A 13,141-nucleotide genomic window follows, 5' to 3' on the forward strand; every position below is an offset into this window, starting at 1 on the left:
TTGCGCTCCGCCCGCCCGTACACACTTTCATTTAACGCCATCGTTTCCCTCGTTTCACAAACCAGTCAGGTTATTTACCTACTGTGAGTCATACGTTGCTTGGAAATAAATATGCACTTTGGCGGCTCTGGCGCTGAGTTCAGAGCCCGCATGGCGGTGTCCGTGTGTAAAACTGGACTGAACCAAAACACCGCAGCACCGCATCTCAGCGCACCCCCACCTCTGATATCAATCTACAAAAGGAAAATGATTGTCGACCACTGGTATCAGACATTAGTAGCCTAAATAAATAATAATTCTACATAAAAAAAATCAACTTCATTGTCAGTCACTGCACATGTGGAAACACCAGCGCTAAGTGTAGCAAAACTAACAAGCTAGCAAGCGAGTTACCTCCGTTTTTTCTCTTGAACTTAACAAAGAGTGTAAAAATGAGTGGGGGAGCTTGACCAAGTAAGAAGACCAAAACGTATCACCTTCATACGGAATTGGGGGAGGACTTTGTTTTTTTCCACTATGACGTTTTCAAAGTGCATTTGCCTCATCTGCCATCGCAATACCATAGAAGGGAAATGTGGAGCAGCATTTTCAGACAGTTCATGGAAAACACGACATCCCACCGAAAAGTGAGCTGAGAAAGAGAAAGGTGAAGGAACTCAAATGCCAGCTACTTGGACAGCAGTCTCCTTTCTCTCAACATATTTCGAACAGGAAACCCGCCACCGAAGCATCTTTCCATGTGAGACACCTCATTGTTTAGAATCCTTTCAAGACGGAGAGATGGTAAAAGAGACAATGAAGCAACTGACTCATTGTTCCAAGACTTCAAAAACAAGGCAGAAATAGCATCTTTGATCAAAGCTCTCCAGCTGTCAAGAAGTACAGTTACACGGCCCAGTGAAGGCATGGCCAAGCAACTTTGGAAGGACATTGCAGATTGTGTTTCTCACTGCAGTTGGACGAATCCAGGATGTGAGTGACACAGCTGAGGTATGCATTTTCATTCATATGGTGTTTGCTGATAACGCTGCAAAAGAGGAGCTATTAACAGTACTGCCCATGAAAGAACATGATGACAGTCGTTCCAGTCGTTCAAAAACTTAATTATTGAGAAAACCCAGCTCCCAGTGTACAAATTGGTGTCTCTCACTACGGATGGAGCACCCGCAATGTTAGGCCGCTTGAATGAATTTATTGCCAAGTGCAGATGGGACGATGCTTTCCCAGATTTATTCAATTACCACTGCACAATCCATCAACAAGCATTATGAGCGAAAATGCGCAACTTGAAAGAGATTATAAATGTGACAACGAAGATCGCCTGTTCTATTTGCGGCAGATCTTCGAAGACGACCATTCCGTACACATCTGGAGAAGGCTGACTGCGACCAATGAGTTGTTGCTACACACTGAAGTGAGATGGCTCAGTAGAGGGAAATTCCTGCAATGATTTCGAGAGCTCTGTCCGGAGATGAAGGGTTTTTTCCATGTGGCTGGACATGCAGAATACAAGCAACTAAATGACAGTCTGTGGCTGCTAGACTTGGCATTTTTAACTAATCTGACAAACATGCTGAATGACCTTAATCTTAAACTGCAAGGAAAAGACAAAACAGTGATCAATACGATCAGCTCAGTAAATGCTTTCAAAAGAAAGACACAACATCAAGATTTGACAAACTTGCAAAGTGGTAAAAGTTTGCGTCCTGCAACACATGCCTTGAAAAAGATCTTGTGCGGGTAGCACATTAAATAGCTTTAATTTAATCAGTCAGAAGGCTACGCAAACAACCCGAAAAATAATTGAATTTATTGGACTAGATGACCATCCTTTCTCTGCGGTGGAAGATGCTGACTGCACCATCACTTGGTGCCCTGCTATGTGCTACCTGGCAGTCCTGCCAGAGCTCCATCAGACAATGTCCTCTCACAGTGAAAGTCTCCTTAAAGAAGGCATCTCATCCTCTATAGCGTTCACAAGTGATATACGCTCTCTTGGAAAAAGAAGTCAAATGGGTTTTGGTCTGAATTAAGGTGATTTCACAGTTCCTTTTTTCAGCTTACATAACCAATAGGAAAGGTGCTGCCAGGAATTCTGGACCCCATGAAAAAAAAAAATCATGTTGGGCCCCCCCTTTTAATTTTTTACCTATTTTTGGGGGACCTTTAGAATTGGCCAATAGCAGCATAAAACCCTAATCAAAAGTTCAAAGTAACGCTATCGTTCCCATGTAAAGACTGAAAGCAAATCTTCTCAAATGAATGGCGAGTACCTCATTCATTCATGAGGAGTGTGTGCTGCTCAAAATAACGAACTTGATGACGCTTCTCCAGTTAAGTACAAGCATGAATTGGGGAAAAACATTGTACGCTGTCTGCGGAAATGCTCAGAAACGCAAAGGAACAAAATCAGCAACATTCTTGTGTCAACACACCCTATATTGCTACTGTTTACATATTTTTTTAGTTAGTTTTACTTTACTTCTGCATTACAATGAAGGCTGAAAGGTAGGAAAGAAAAATAAGTCAGACAGGAGGGAGAAGTCAGTGGACATGATGGACATTCTTTAAGGAGCCTGGCCTTTCAGTAATTGTGCTTGCTGTGGAGCAGAGGTCAGAGGTAAATGCCACATGTGGCTATGTCCTGCTCTAATTAATGGGAGGGGCTTATTCACAAATGGCATATTCACAAACACACTTTGCTGGATGCATATTTTCACACAACCTGGGACAGGTGCATTGATACGTGCACACACACATACACATGCACACACACACACCTCCATTACAGAACAGGTTCTCCTTCCCCTATCACAGATGTAATCATTAATTTCCTCCAACATTGATTAGATATCCTGATACATGTCAAATTACTTTTGGGTGTTTGGAAACTCCAATTAGTTTCAGATATTGACCTTTGTAATACGAGATACCGGTCTAATAATACAAGCGGATATGTTGGACATGCCACCAGCATGAAGATACAGTATTACTATAGCTATGCCATATATGTAATGTAATCTATAAATGAAGTAATTTAAAGTTTTAAGAATACTTTAATGATGATGTGCAACCATAGTAATGCAAATCATTTTCATTTATAAAGTATATTTGAGTCTTGTTTGTTGAAATACTTTTCAGAGCTATGAAGTTGTATTTGTGAGCATATTAGCATTTCTCCCTTGTTTTGTTCCCATCTACTGAGGGCTTGTGAGACAGTATTTTTTGTTTGCCACTGGGAACACATTATCTGAGGTCCCCATATATCCATAATAACAAGAACATGCCTTATGATTGTGTTGTGATGGAAATTCCTTTTTAAAGAGCCGGTTCTTTTGGTTCCGTTCACTATAAAAAGCCGGCTCTTTTGGCTCCCAAGTGGCTTTACGTCTTTACGATCAAAATTATGTGTAAATAGAGTTACTAATGTAAAAAAATACATCATATCAAATGTTTTTTATTTAAATGGATTTATTTAAGGGCCGCACGGTGGCCTAGTGGTTAGCATGTTGGCCACACAGTCAGGAGATGGGGAAGACTGGGTACTCCCCTTTCGTCCCACGTTCCAAAAACATGCATGTTAGGTTAATTGGTGACTCTAAATTGTCCATAGGTATGAATTTGAGAGTGAATGGTTGTTTGTCTATACGTGCCCTGCCATTGACTGGCGATCAGTCCAGCGTGTACCCCGCCTCTCTCCCGAAGTCAGATGGGAGAGGCTCCAGCATACCCTAGTGCGGATAAGCAGCATAGATGGAAAATACAAGACCAATCTCAATAGACAAGGTCAAATCTCTGCATGAAAATTTCTAACTTTTTACAATCAAACAACACAACATCAACAAAACACCACAGCAACAAAACATAAATTAAAAAAACTGCAAAACAAAAAGAAAAAGTAGCATCCAGGTAACAGTTGTGTCTTTACTGAAGTTTGGCATTCAAAGACTCTTCTTCTGTGTGCTGTGTGTGTTTAACCCCTCCCCTGTGCCGTTACACTTTAAAAGAAAAGACAAAAAAAAGACGAGGCAAAAAAAGCAATCGGCTCTCAATTGGCTCCCAATGACGCAAGCCGGCTCCTGCTGTTCATGTTAAAAAGCCGACTCTTTGAGGTCTTTATTTACTTTGGGTATGTCCTTTAAGTTTTCGCAGGACTTGTGACGATGGCAGTGAAGGCAGTGAGAGCCACACGGCAGTCAAGCAGGAGGAGGACAAAAACAGGAGTTGAACTTTGACCACGAGGGTGTGTCAATTTGGATCACCGCAGATAATATTATCGTCATCTGACTTCTAATCCTATATGCTATGACCGTAACCTGTATTTCAGGATACAGTATGTGCACTATTGACATGGTGGCCCCCATGTTTTTAAAAAACTAAATATGTATGATTATATACAGCAGCTATATTTTTCCCCACTGAATATTTTTAATAAGTACATTTCAGTAAATAAGTTAATGGTCAAGCTTGGCACAATCAGTGCATGTTCTGCACTTCTGTGACTTGGGATGAAACTTACATCTCTTTCAAAAACTGTCCATATTCAGACTATAGACCTTAATTATTTCAAAATGTCATCATTTTGTATTTAAAGATGTGTTTATTCTTAATTGAATTATACATTGAATATATCATGTTTTTATATAGTGTATATAGTGTATCTGTAGTGTATAAGTGGTGTTTCATACTGTTTTTTATTTGACTTTTATCACTGGCAGTTGAACCAGACGGAAACAATTAACACAGAGATGGAACAGGAAAAAAAGCATAATAAATATAATAGAACAGCTCCAAAGGGTATACAACTTTGTATTTGGTAAATATATTTTATATGTTATCTCCTTTCACTCACATCCCGCACCACTCAGCAGCTCCATATGAGATTAAGGGCATTTGGGTCACAAGTTGCCTTTCTAACATGTAGGCCACCACTTCACACACACACGCACACGCACACACACACGCACACACACAGAAACACACACAATGAACCATTGCTGCCTGAGGTGCCCCTTGTGCAGTTATTGGATTTACATCCACAGCTAAGAAATAAAAGCTAAAGTATTATAAAAAAAAAAAGAAAACAATAAGCCAGCAGGCCATGTCTCATATTGCAGAGTTAGATTTGCAAAAGACAAAACAAAGAAAGGAGACCTCATGCAGAGAGGCTTTTGTGTATGTGAATAAATGCCATGGATGACGCAAAGGCTTTACGTGACAAGCGCAAACGACAGAGGCAGACAAATGAATTTACCCCTAAGTAGGGGATGATGAGGACCAAGAGCAACTGTGTATAACTCATATATAACCTAATTAGTTATTTGTACAGGTGCAGAATGTGACACTGCGTTGTGAATTCTTCATTTATGGTTTTATCCCAGCGGTGGATACTGCATGTACCCTCAACCTCAACTTAAGCCTGAACTAACTTGAACTCACTAAAGGACCTATGTTTGGGTGGTATCAATGGAAAGTAAAATGTGCACAGCACATTATTATTATTATTATTTTTTTTTTTTTTTTTTTTTTTTTTCCCCTGTCCTGTCCAGCCTTTAAAGCAGATAGAATTGTATACCTAAATGCCGTCAAGTGCTCAACAGATTTACTCTGCCAGAGAGAAGTGTGATATACACTTCCCCTGTCATACAAAATTTATTCGACCTTGATGCTTGTTATAAAGCAAATTTGGAGCGCCCGGACCGGAGCAGGAGGGGACAGAGAAGAAGAGAAAAGGAAACGGGGGGGGGGGGGGGGGGGGGGGGGCGAGAGGGGACAAAAACAAAAAAAAGAGAGACAAGAGACAAGGACAACAGCAGCAACAACAACAATTGTGACAGAACAACAGAAACATACCGAACGACATCAGCAAATAAATGTCCGTGACAACTATAAAGACGAACAAGGATAAAGGACAAATCAATATCAACAACCACAATGACAAAGCTGTCAATGACAATCAGACATAATAGCAGTCATGAAATGATGACCTATGACAGTGATCACAATGACAATACTGCATTGAAACAGTCGCACACAATAGCAGTCATGAAATGATGAATTATGATAGTGATCACCATGATAATACCGCATTGAAACAGTCACACATAACTGTAGTAATGAAATGATTATCCATGATAGTGAATAGAATCAAAGTTACTGTAATGCACATCATTGTAAAAAAAAAAAAAAAATACATATACACACATATATACATACATACACATACATAAATACATATATACATATATATATATATATATATATATATATATATATATATATATATACACATATATACCGCACATACACACATATATATATATAGTCATACTGCTGAAATCACCGTCGCTGTAATAAAACCAACAACATAATAACACCCTGGATAACTCAGTGAGTAATGTGGGGAAGTACGTATGTACTGTGAGTGTGCATATGTACAGGTATCTCTGTATGTAAGGAAGACTTCATATATATATAAAGGTGCAGGAATGTGTGGGCGTGTGATTGTCACTGAGAGTGCATGAAAGGAAAGGGGCCGCCTTCCACCTCCCAGAGAGCCCCGCCCCAAATAGCAAGGCCGGGCCCCGGCCGCCAGAAGGCCACCAGGCCCATAGGGGCAGGCAGCACAAAGAACAGTGCCCCAAGAGCCAGCCCAGAGAGCCCCCCCCCCCCGGGAAGACCAGTAAGGGGCCGAAGAGAGGTAATCCCAGCCAAGGACAGGGCGCCAGCGGGCCGGAGGACTGCCAACCCCCGAGACCAGCGAGAGATCACACCCCACAAAGGCAGACGGGTACCGGGGGCCACAAACCGGCAGGCCCAGAGACGCCTCCACAGCCGGAAAGAAGCCCGCCCGCGCCGGAAGCGCCAATTCTCCCCCACCGCCACCCCCACCCCCAGGGAGCGGAGCCCGGCCCGCCCCGGGCCAACCCCCGCCCGACCCCCGACACAGGGCCGCCCCGCCAAGGGATGCAGGAGGCACACCCTCCACCCACCCGGCGGAGGCACGGGCGGCAGAGATGTATCGCCCAGCACCTGACCCCACGGAGCAAACCCCTGTATGCCCCCCCCCAAATAAATAACTAAAATAAATAAATAAATAAAAATACACACACGCACGCACATACACACTCCTACGCACCCACACACACGCACATAAACGCTCCTACGCACAAACACACCCCTATGCGCACGCTCATACACACTCTTACTTACTCAAGCGCGCACACACACACACACACACACACACACACACACACACACACACACAGTGGTCGACTGCCCGACACCCGGAAGCCCCACCCTATCCCCCGTTGGTAACCCAAGGAGCAGCGGAGCCGGGGACCCCGGGGTCCCAGACATACGATTCAGAACCCAGGGGCGGAGAGCGCAGACCGCCGGGGAGCAGGAAGACACCCGGCCACACCCCCCCAGCGGTAGGACGCCGCCAGCGAGGCAGACAGGGGAGTCAGCGAGGAGGAGAGCGGGAAACCGAGCAGGCAGGCGGGAAAACGGGCGAGCAGCCAGGCGAACCACCACACAGCGCCAACCGAGACCCGCGGGCCAGCAAACCCCGAAGAGAGAGCGGGAGCACCACACCCCAAGCCGCAGGGAGGCCAAGCACCAGCGCCGAGAAGGCGAGACCAGCAGCCGACCAGCCGACGGCCCCCACATACCACCAGAAGCCAGACCAGCCACATGCCACCAGAGCCGACAGCGCACCACCCGCGCACCGGAGCCCCACCCCCGACAAGCCCACAGACAGACCGGGGGAGGCGAGGACACAGACAGCGGCCCGGCAGCGCACAAAGCGCAACGGCGACAGACGCCCAAGCGCCCGGCAGAGCACGACCCCCCCCAGCGAGCCCGGCCCCAGGGCACCCGCCCCCCCACCCCCACCCCGCCACCCAGGCCCACAGTACCCGCAAGCATGACCAAGCCCCAACCCACCAGCTGGCCCGGCGCCCCAGCAGCCGCCACAGCGCAGCAACCACCGGCCGCCGCGACAGCACACGGGCCACCCGAAGCACCAGCACCGCCCCCCGGAGACCGCCGAACCCGCCCCAAGAGCGCAGAGGCGCCCGCGGCACGTGTCAGTCCAGGGGGGGCACCGCAAGCCGCCCCCCCCGGCGCAAGCCCCGGCATCAACAGGCCCCAGAGGGCCACCCCAGGGAAGGGCAGGCGAACCAGACAAGGGCACCCCACAGGCCAGGCCGCCCCGGGCGAGCCACCGCGACGGCCAGGCCCCCGGCCACACCGCCGACCCTGGCGGGCAGACGCCGAGGTGCACGAGGCACCCCAATCCAGCCCGCCCCACCCGTGTATGTGATAAGGTGTGATAGTGTCTATGATGCAATTAAAAAAATAAAAAAATAAATAAAATAAAATAAAAGAGGATGGTGTATCTGTGTGCATGTATATGGAGTGTATGTGGATGATAGCTAATGATGCAATTAAAATCGGGGGACAGCTGCCGCTCGGAGGGCCCCTCACCTGGCCAGCCCCCCCAAACCCTAAGTGTCTACTCTGCGATTAAAATTGGGGGGCAACAGGTCAGTGGCACAGCAGGAGCAAAGGAGCCCCGCAAGGCAGCTCCCCTCCCCAATCACGCCCGACCGTAGGCCACCCCCCAATGTCCTATATATATGTGAGGTGGTGCAGTGGCACAGGAAGGACGGGGGCCCCACACCCCAACGCCGCCCAAACCGAGCAGGGGGGGGACCAAGGACACATGACCGACCGGCCGCCCACCACAGCCCAGGCTCGGGCGTGCCGCAGGACACACCACAGGCCCTACCCGGCCCGCCAGGATGCCCAGTCCGGCCCACCCAACCCCCCAGAGGCGATACCCCCAGTGCCCCCCAACACCGGAGCCCCACCGGAGGTAGCGTTCACAGCGCCACCCCCAAACCGCCAAACACCACGGACAAGCCACACGCCCCCAAGGCAGATCCGACCGCCACCAGGACAGCGGGAGCCGCGCCCACGCGCCCCCCGCATACCACCACGGCCGGCAAGGGAGCAACACCACGACGACCACAAGAGCACCGGACCCCACATAGAGCGGAGCACGGCCGCACCCACGAAGCACGCAGGCCAGAGGCGCCAGGGAGGGAACATGCTAGCACATTATAAAAACAATGCGACAAAATGCGGTGTTGAACTGTTGGTGTGTTAAGTTTCCAAGAAATCACAATGCAGGGTGTCCACAAAGTCTCTTTACAATTTTAAACATGTATTACAAAAGCAATTTTATACAGTATGTTTAGAATGTATTCATAGTTTTTAACCACAATATTTAAATCAAACATTTTTAGATTGGTGGATTGCAAAGGGGGTGGCCCAATTCCCAGATATCACTCCCCTGGACCCCTATGGGGTTATGTCGATATTGTTTACTGAACAAAGATACAAGACATCAACGACCCGAGGCAGAAGATCATTGATACCATTGCCATCATTGATGAGGCAATGCTCCAGCAAACATGGCAAGAAATGGAGCAGAGTCTTGATGTGCTTCATGCAGCTAATGGTGCACATACAGGATACTGTAGCTATGTATTAAATGAGGCAAAAAACTTCAGTATCTACTCTTCATTTTGTAATCATTTCCATAGATTTGACCATTCATTTGCTTTTGTAATTGTAATTAGCATGTTCAATTTTTAAGGGGCTTTATGGACACAAGAGCTGAACTGTGCATAATAACGTAACTAACATATGAAAAATAGTTCTATGCAATACCAATACAACACAGTGCAGTTCTACACACTAACACATTTCTGATGAAAGAGGAACAATATTATTGTTGTGAGGCAGATTCTACATCCGTGGCAATCATGAGAAATTTTTGTATCTCTTGGATTTATCTTACCATTTACGTATGTGATGTTTTTGTATATTGTAGCATTTAGTTCTTTTGTGGGTCCTGTGTTATACTGCGTAAAAAGCACTTCGAATAAACACATACTGGAGGTTTTAGTGGTTTGGAGGAAAGGATCCAAAACTTTGCAAGTGCATCCCCCCGTCTGATGTTGTTTGCCTTTTATTATGAGACTGCCAATTTGACCCAGATGGTGGAGGATGAAGGTTGGAGTGACATCTGGGGGAAATGCAGTCACAGCTGTGTTTTGGGTGCGATGCATCAGCAGTATGTTCTTGTCCACACTGGCCTGATGTGGACAGGTTGAACATTCACGTGTGTGCATTATAGACTTCATCTCACCGAGTCCAATGCGTCATCAGTGTCTGTGTGTGTGTGTGTGTGTGTGTGTGTGTGTGTGTGTGTGTGTGTGCGTGTGTGTGTGTGGTTTTGACCCCCTACTATTATAGCAGCTGCCACTTTCTCTTAATCCAACATGTCTCTCTGCTCGTTGTGCATCTCACACAGAGACATGTCCTTGTGAGAGCTCACCGATGCCACAGCGGCTTAACTTTTTCCTTTTAATCACCTATTATTTGGGATGTACGACAGGTACATCCACAAGTTTAAGGACAGACAATTTTTTTAGCAGCTTGTCCGTATACACCTCCATACATGGATGTGATAACATGGGATGAACGTGGGATTGCAAAGTAGAATACATCTTTAATTAAAGAGGGTTCACAAAAATATGACTATTACAGTATTCAAAATACAGCCATTTTATGTCGGACAATCCAAAAATCCATCACAAAATTCCAAAGTTTCCACCCAAGAGAAGCTTTGCTAGGCCTCCACTGCACTTGCTGTTTGTTTGTGAGTCTTCCTGCTTTCACTTTTTGTCTTTCATACACAGTAGTACTTGTAGTAGTTTAAAGGAAAGCTGCACTTTTGGGGGGAATTTTCCCCCATCATCCACAATCCCTATGCGAAACGTGAACACACGTCTTTCTCTTTTCTGTGTATTCTAGATAGCCGCCTTGTGCTGGCAGTTTTCCACTAACCATGAATGTAATTGGGATTCACCTATTTCACCTATAAAGGCCTTTAAAAACATCCAACAACCTCCAGCAACATTTGATATTCATGCTGTAACCAGGTAGTAACAAGCACATTCACTTACAGTAGTGCAGTGCTTCTCAAGTAGTAGGACGCCCCCCCCCCAATATTAGCGTAGACCTACCAACATGTATGAATTTGTCATACTCAGCATTCAATTTGACACGTGAACACGCTTGTATGCTTCACTGCTCTCCATTTTGTTGCATTTCGCTGGGTTCAGTTTCGAGTTCAGTCTGTACAGTACAGATAAATAAATAGATATGATCAGTTTGTCAATCAGGGACGGGGGCGTGATCATTTTTCTGTACCCACGTGCAATTATGCAAATAATTGAGAACCACTACAATAGTGTTACACTATTTTGGTCATTTTATGCATTACCAGAATTTAATTGCCTGGGCGCATTGATCTCACAGAGTGCACAGCAACTAACGCTACTTCCGTCTACAACAACAGCATAGCGCGTGTGTTCTGTGTTTGCGACCACTAAACATAGCAGACTTTGTGAGAGCCGCCGCCGGTGACTACTTTGGGACAAATGATGATCCAGAACCTAATCTTTTTTTAGCCTGAATATACGGAGGATGAGCTACAGGTTTAAAAAGCTGAGCAGGCCAGAAGAGAGTGAAACATCGGAGCAGGAGGCCAAGAAAGTCAGGACCGGCAGTAGACTGGCACAGTGCTGTTTTTTTATAGGGCTTTACAGGCAGAAGAGGTGAATCCCAATTACACTCATGGTTAGTGGAAAACTGCCAGCACAAGCGGCTATCTAGAACGCACAGAAAAGAGAAAGACACGTTCTTTTCTCATGTAGGGATTGTGGATGATGGGAACATTTCCAAAAAAAAAAGTGCAATTGATGCTGCAGTTGATGGTCCCCCCATTGGGGTGTTCACATTATGAGTTACATCTGTCTCTGCTGACCTATGAACAGAGTGGAGTGTTGTGTTCCACACAACAGGTTGGCAAACTACAGAGGTCAATCCTGCAAGCTACTGTAAATGACAAAATGAAGGTGGCCGACTAAACATAGCATCTGACCCTCAACTGACATAGGACTGTTAGGGTTATGGATGCAGCAGATGATTTTTTTGGATAACTTGGAGAAACCCTTTATTGTTTAGGTGTATCAGGGTTAAGGGAACGTACCGTGAATGATGCATGTTGAGGGTATGAGACAACGTGTGCTATCATTGGATGGTAGAAGTGCTTGGACCTGCCCGTTCCGCTTTTTATGAGCACAGTCTCACAAGGAAGGGTCTATAAAGCTCTATCTAAGTGAGGACATGTTGTTTATGGCACTGGAGAGACGTTGAAATACAAGAAGGCTACTTCCAGTCATAAAGCTGTGACTTTGAAGGATCACCACATGTCTGACACTAGGAAGTGTTTAAAGGAGCAGTTGTTTCAACCTCAGTCAACATGATTGAAGGCACAAAGTGAATCCACAAGGAAATGCATGTGCACACCAAACATTATTTTGCCTAGTCAGCTAATAATGAAAAATACGTTATTTCGGTGTCAAATGAATTAAAAAAGAGGGATGGAATGAGTCTGAGTAGATTTGAACATTGACATGACCAGTGTTGGGAGTAACGGTGTAAAAACCTTTCCAGTAATGAGTAGTCTAATTAATTACTCTAATTAATTACTATTTCAAACGTTCCAACGCCATTACCCTTACCAAGAATAACATGCATTACTATGCACTGATATCTAACAGCTGATATCTGCTTGCCGGATGGATCAGCCAGCCCGGCACAGGGTAGGGGCTGCAATAAAAGGTGTTTATTTTCTGATTGTTTGTCTTGGCTGAGGGGAGAGGGGTGACAGACACAAAAGCAAGAATAATTGGCTAAAGGTAGAGTTTCATGGTAAGCCAATCAGTGCCAGAGTTGAGGTAGGTGGGTGTTACAAACCTCAACGTGTCGCAGCCAGACAAGAGAACTCGATACAACAATGGCAAGTCTGGAGCGGTCTGTCCAGTTGCATTTTCAGGATGTAAGTACAGGCATGACTTAACATAACATAATTGATGGAAAAGGAAGGAACATACACATTAAGTGTACATTATGTCCTCCAGCTAAATGTCTGTGAGTAACTCGAATGTCATGAAACATCTCTCAACGACATACACCACCACAAAGCTGAATCTGAATT

This window comes from Dunckerocampus dactyliophorus, chromosome 12 (genome assembly GCF_027744805.1).
Source record: "Dunckerocampus dactyliophorus isolate RoL2022-P2 chromosome 12, RoL_Ddac_1.1, whole genome shotgun sequence".
Taxonomy (NCBI): domain Eukaryota; kingdom Metazoa; phylum Chordata; class Actinopteri; order Syngnathiformes; family Syngnathidae; genus Dunckerocampus; species Dunckerocampus dactyliophorus.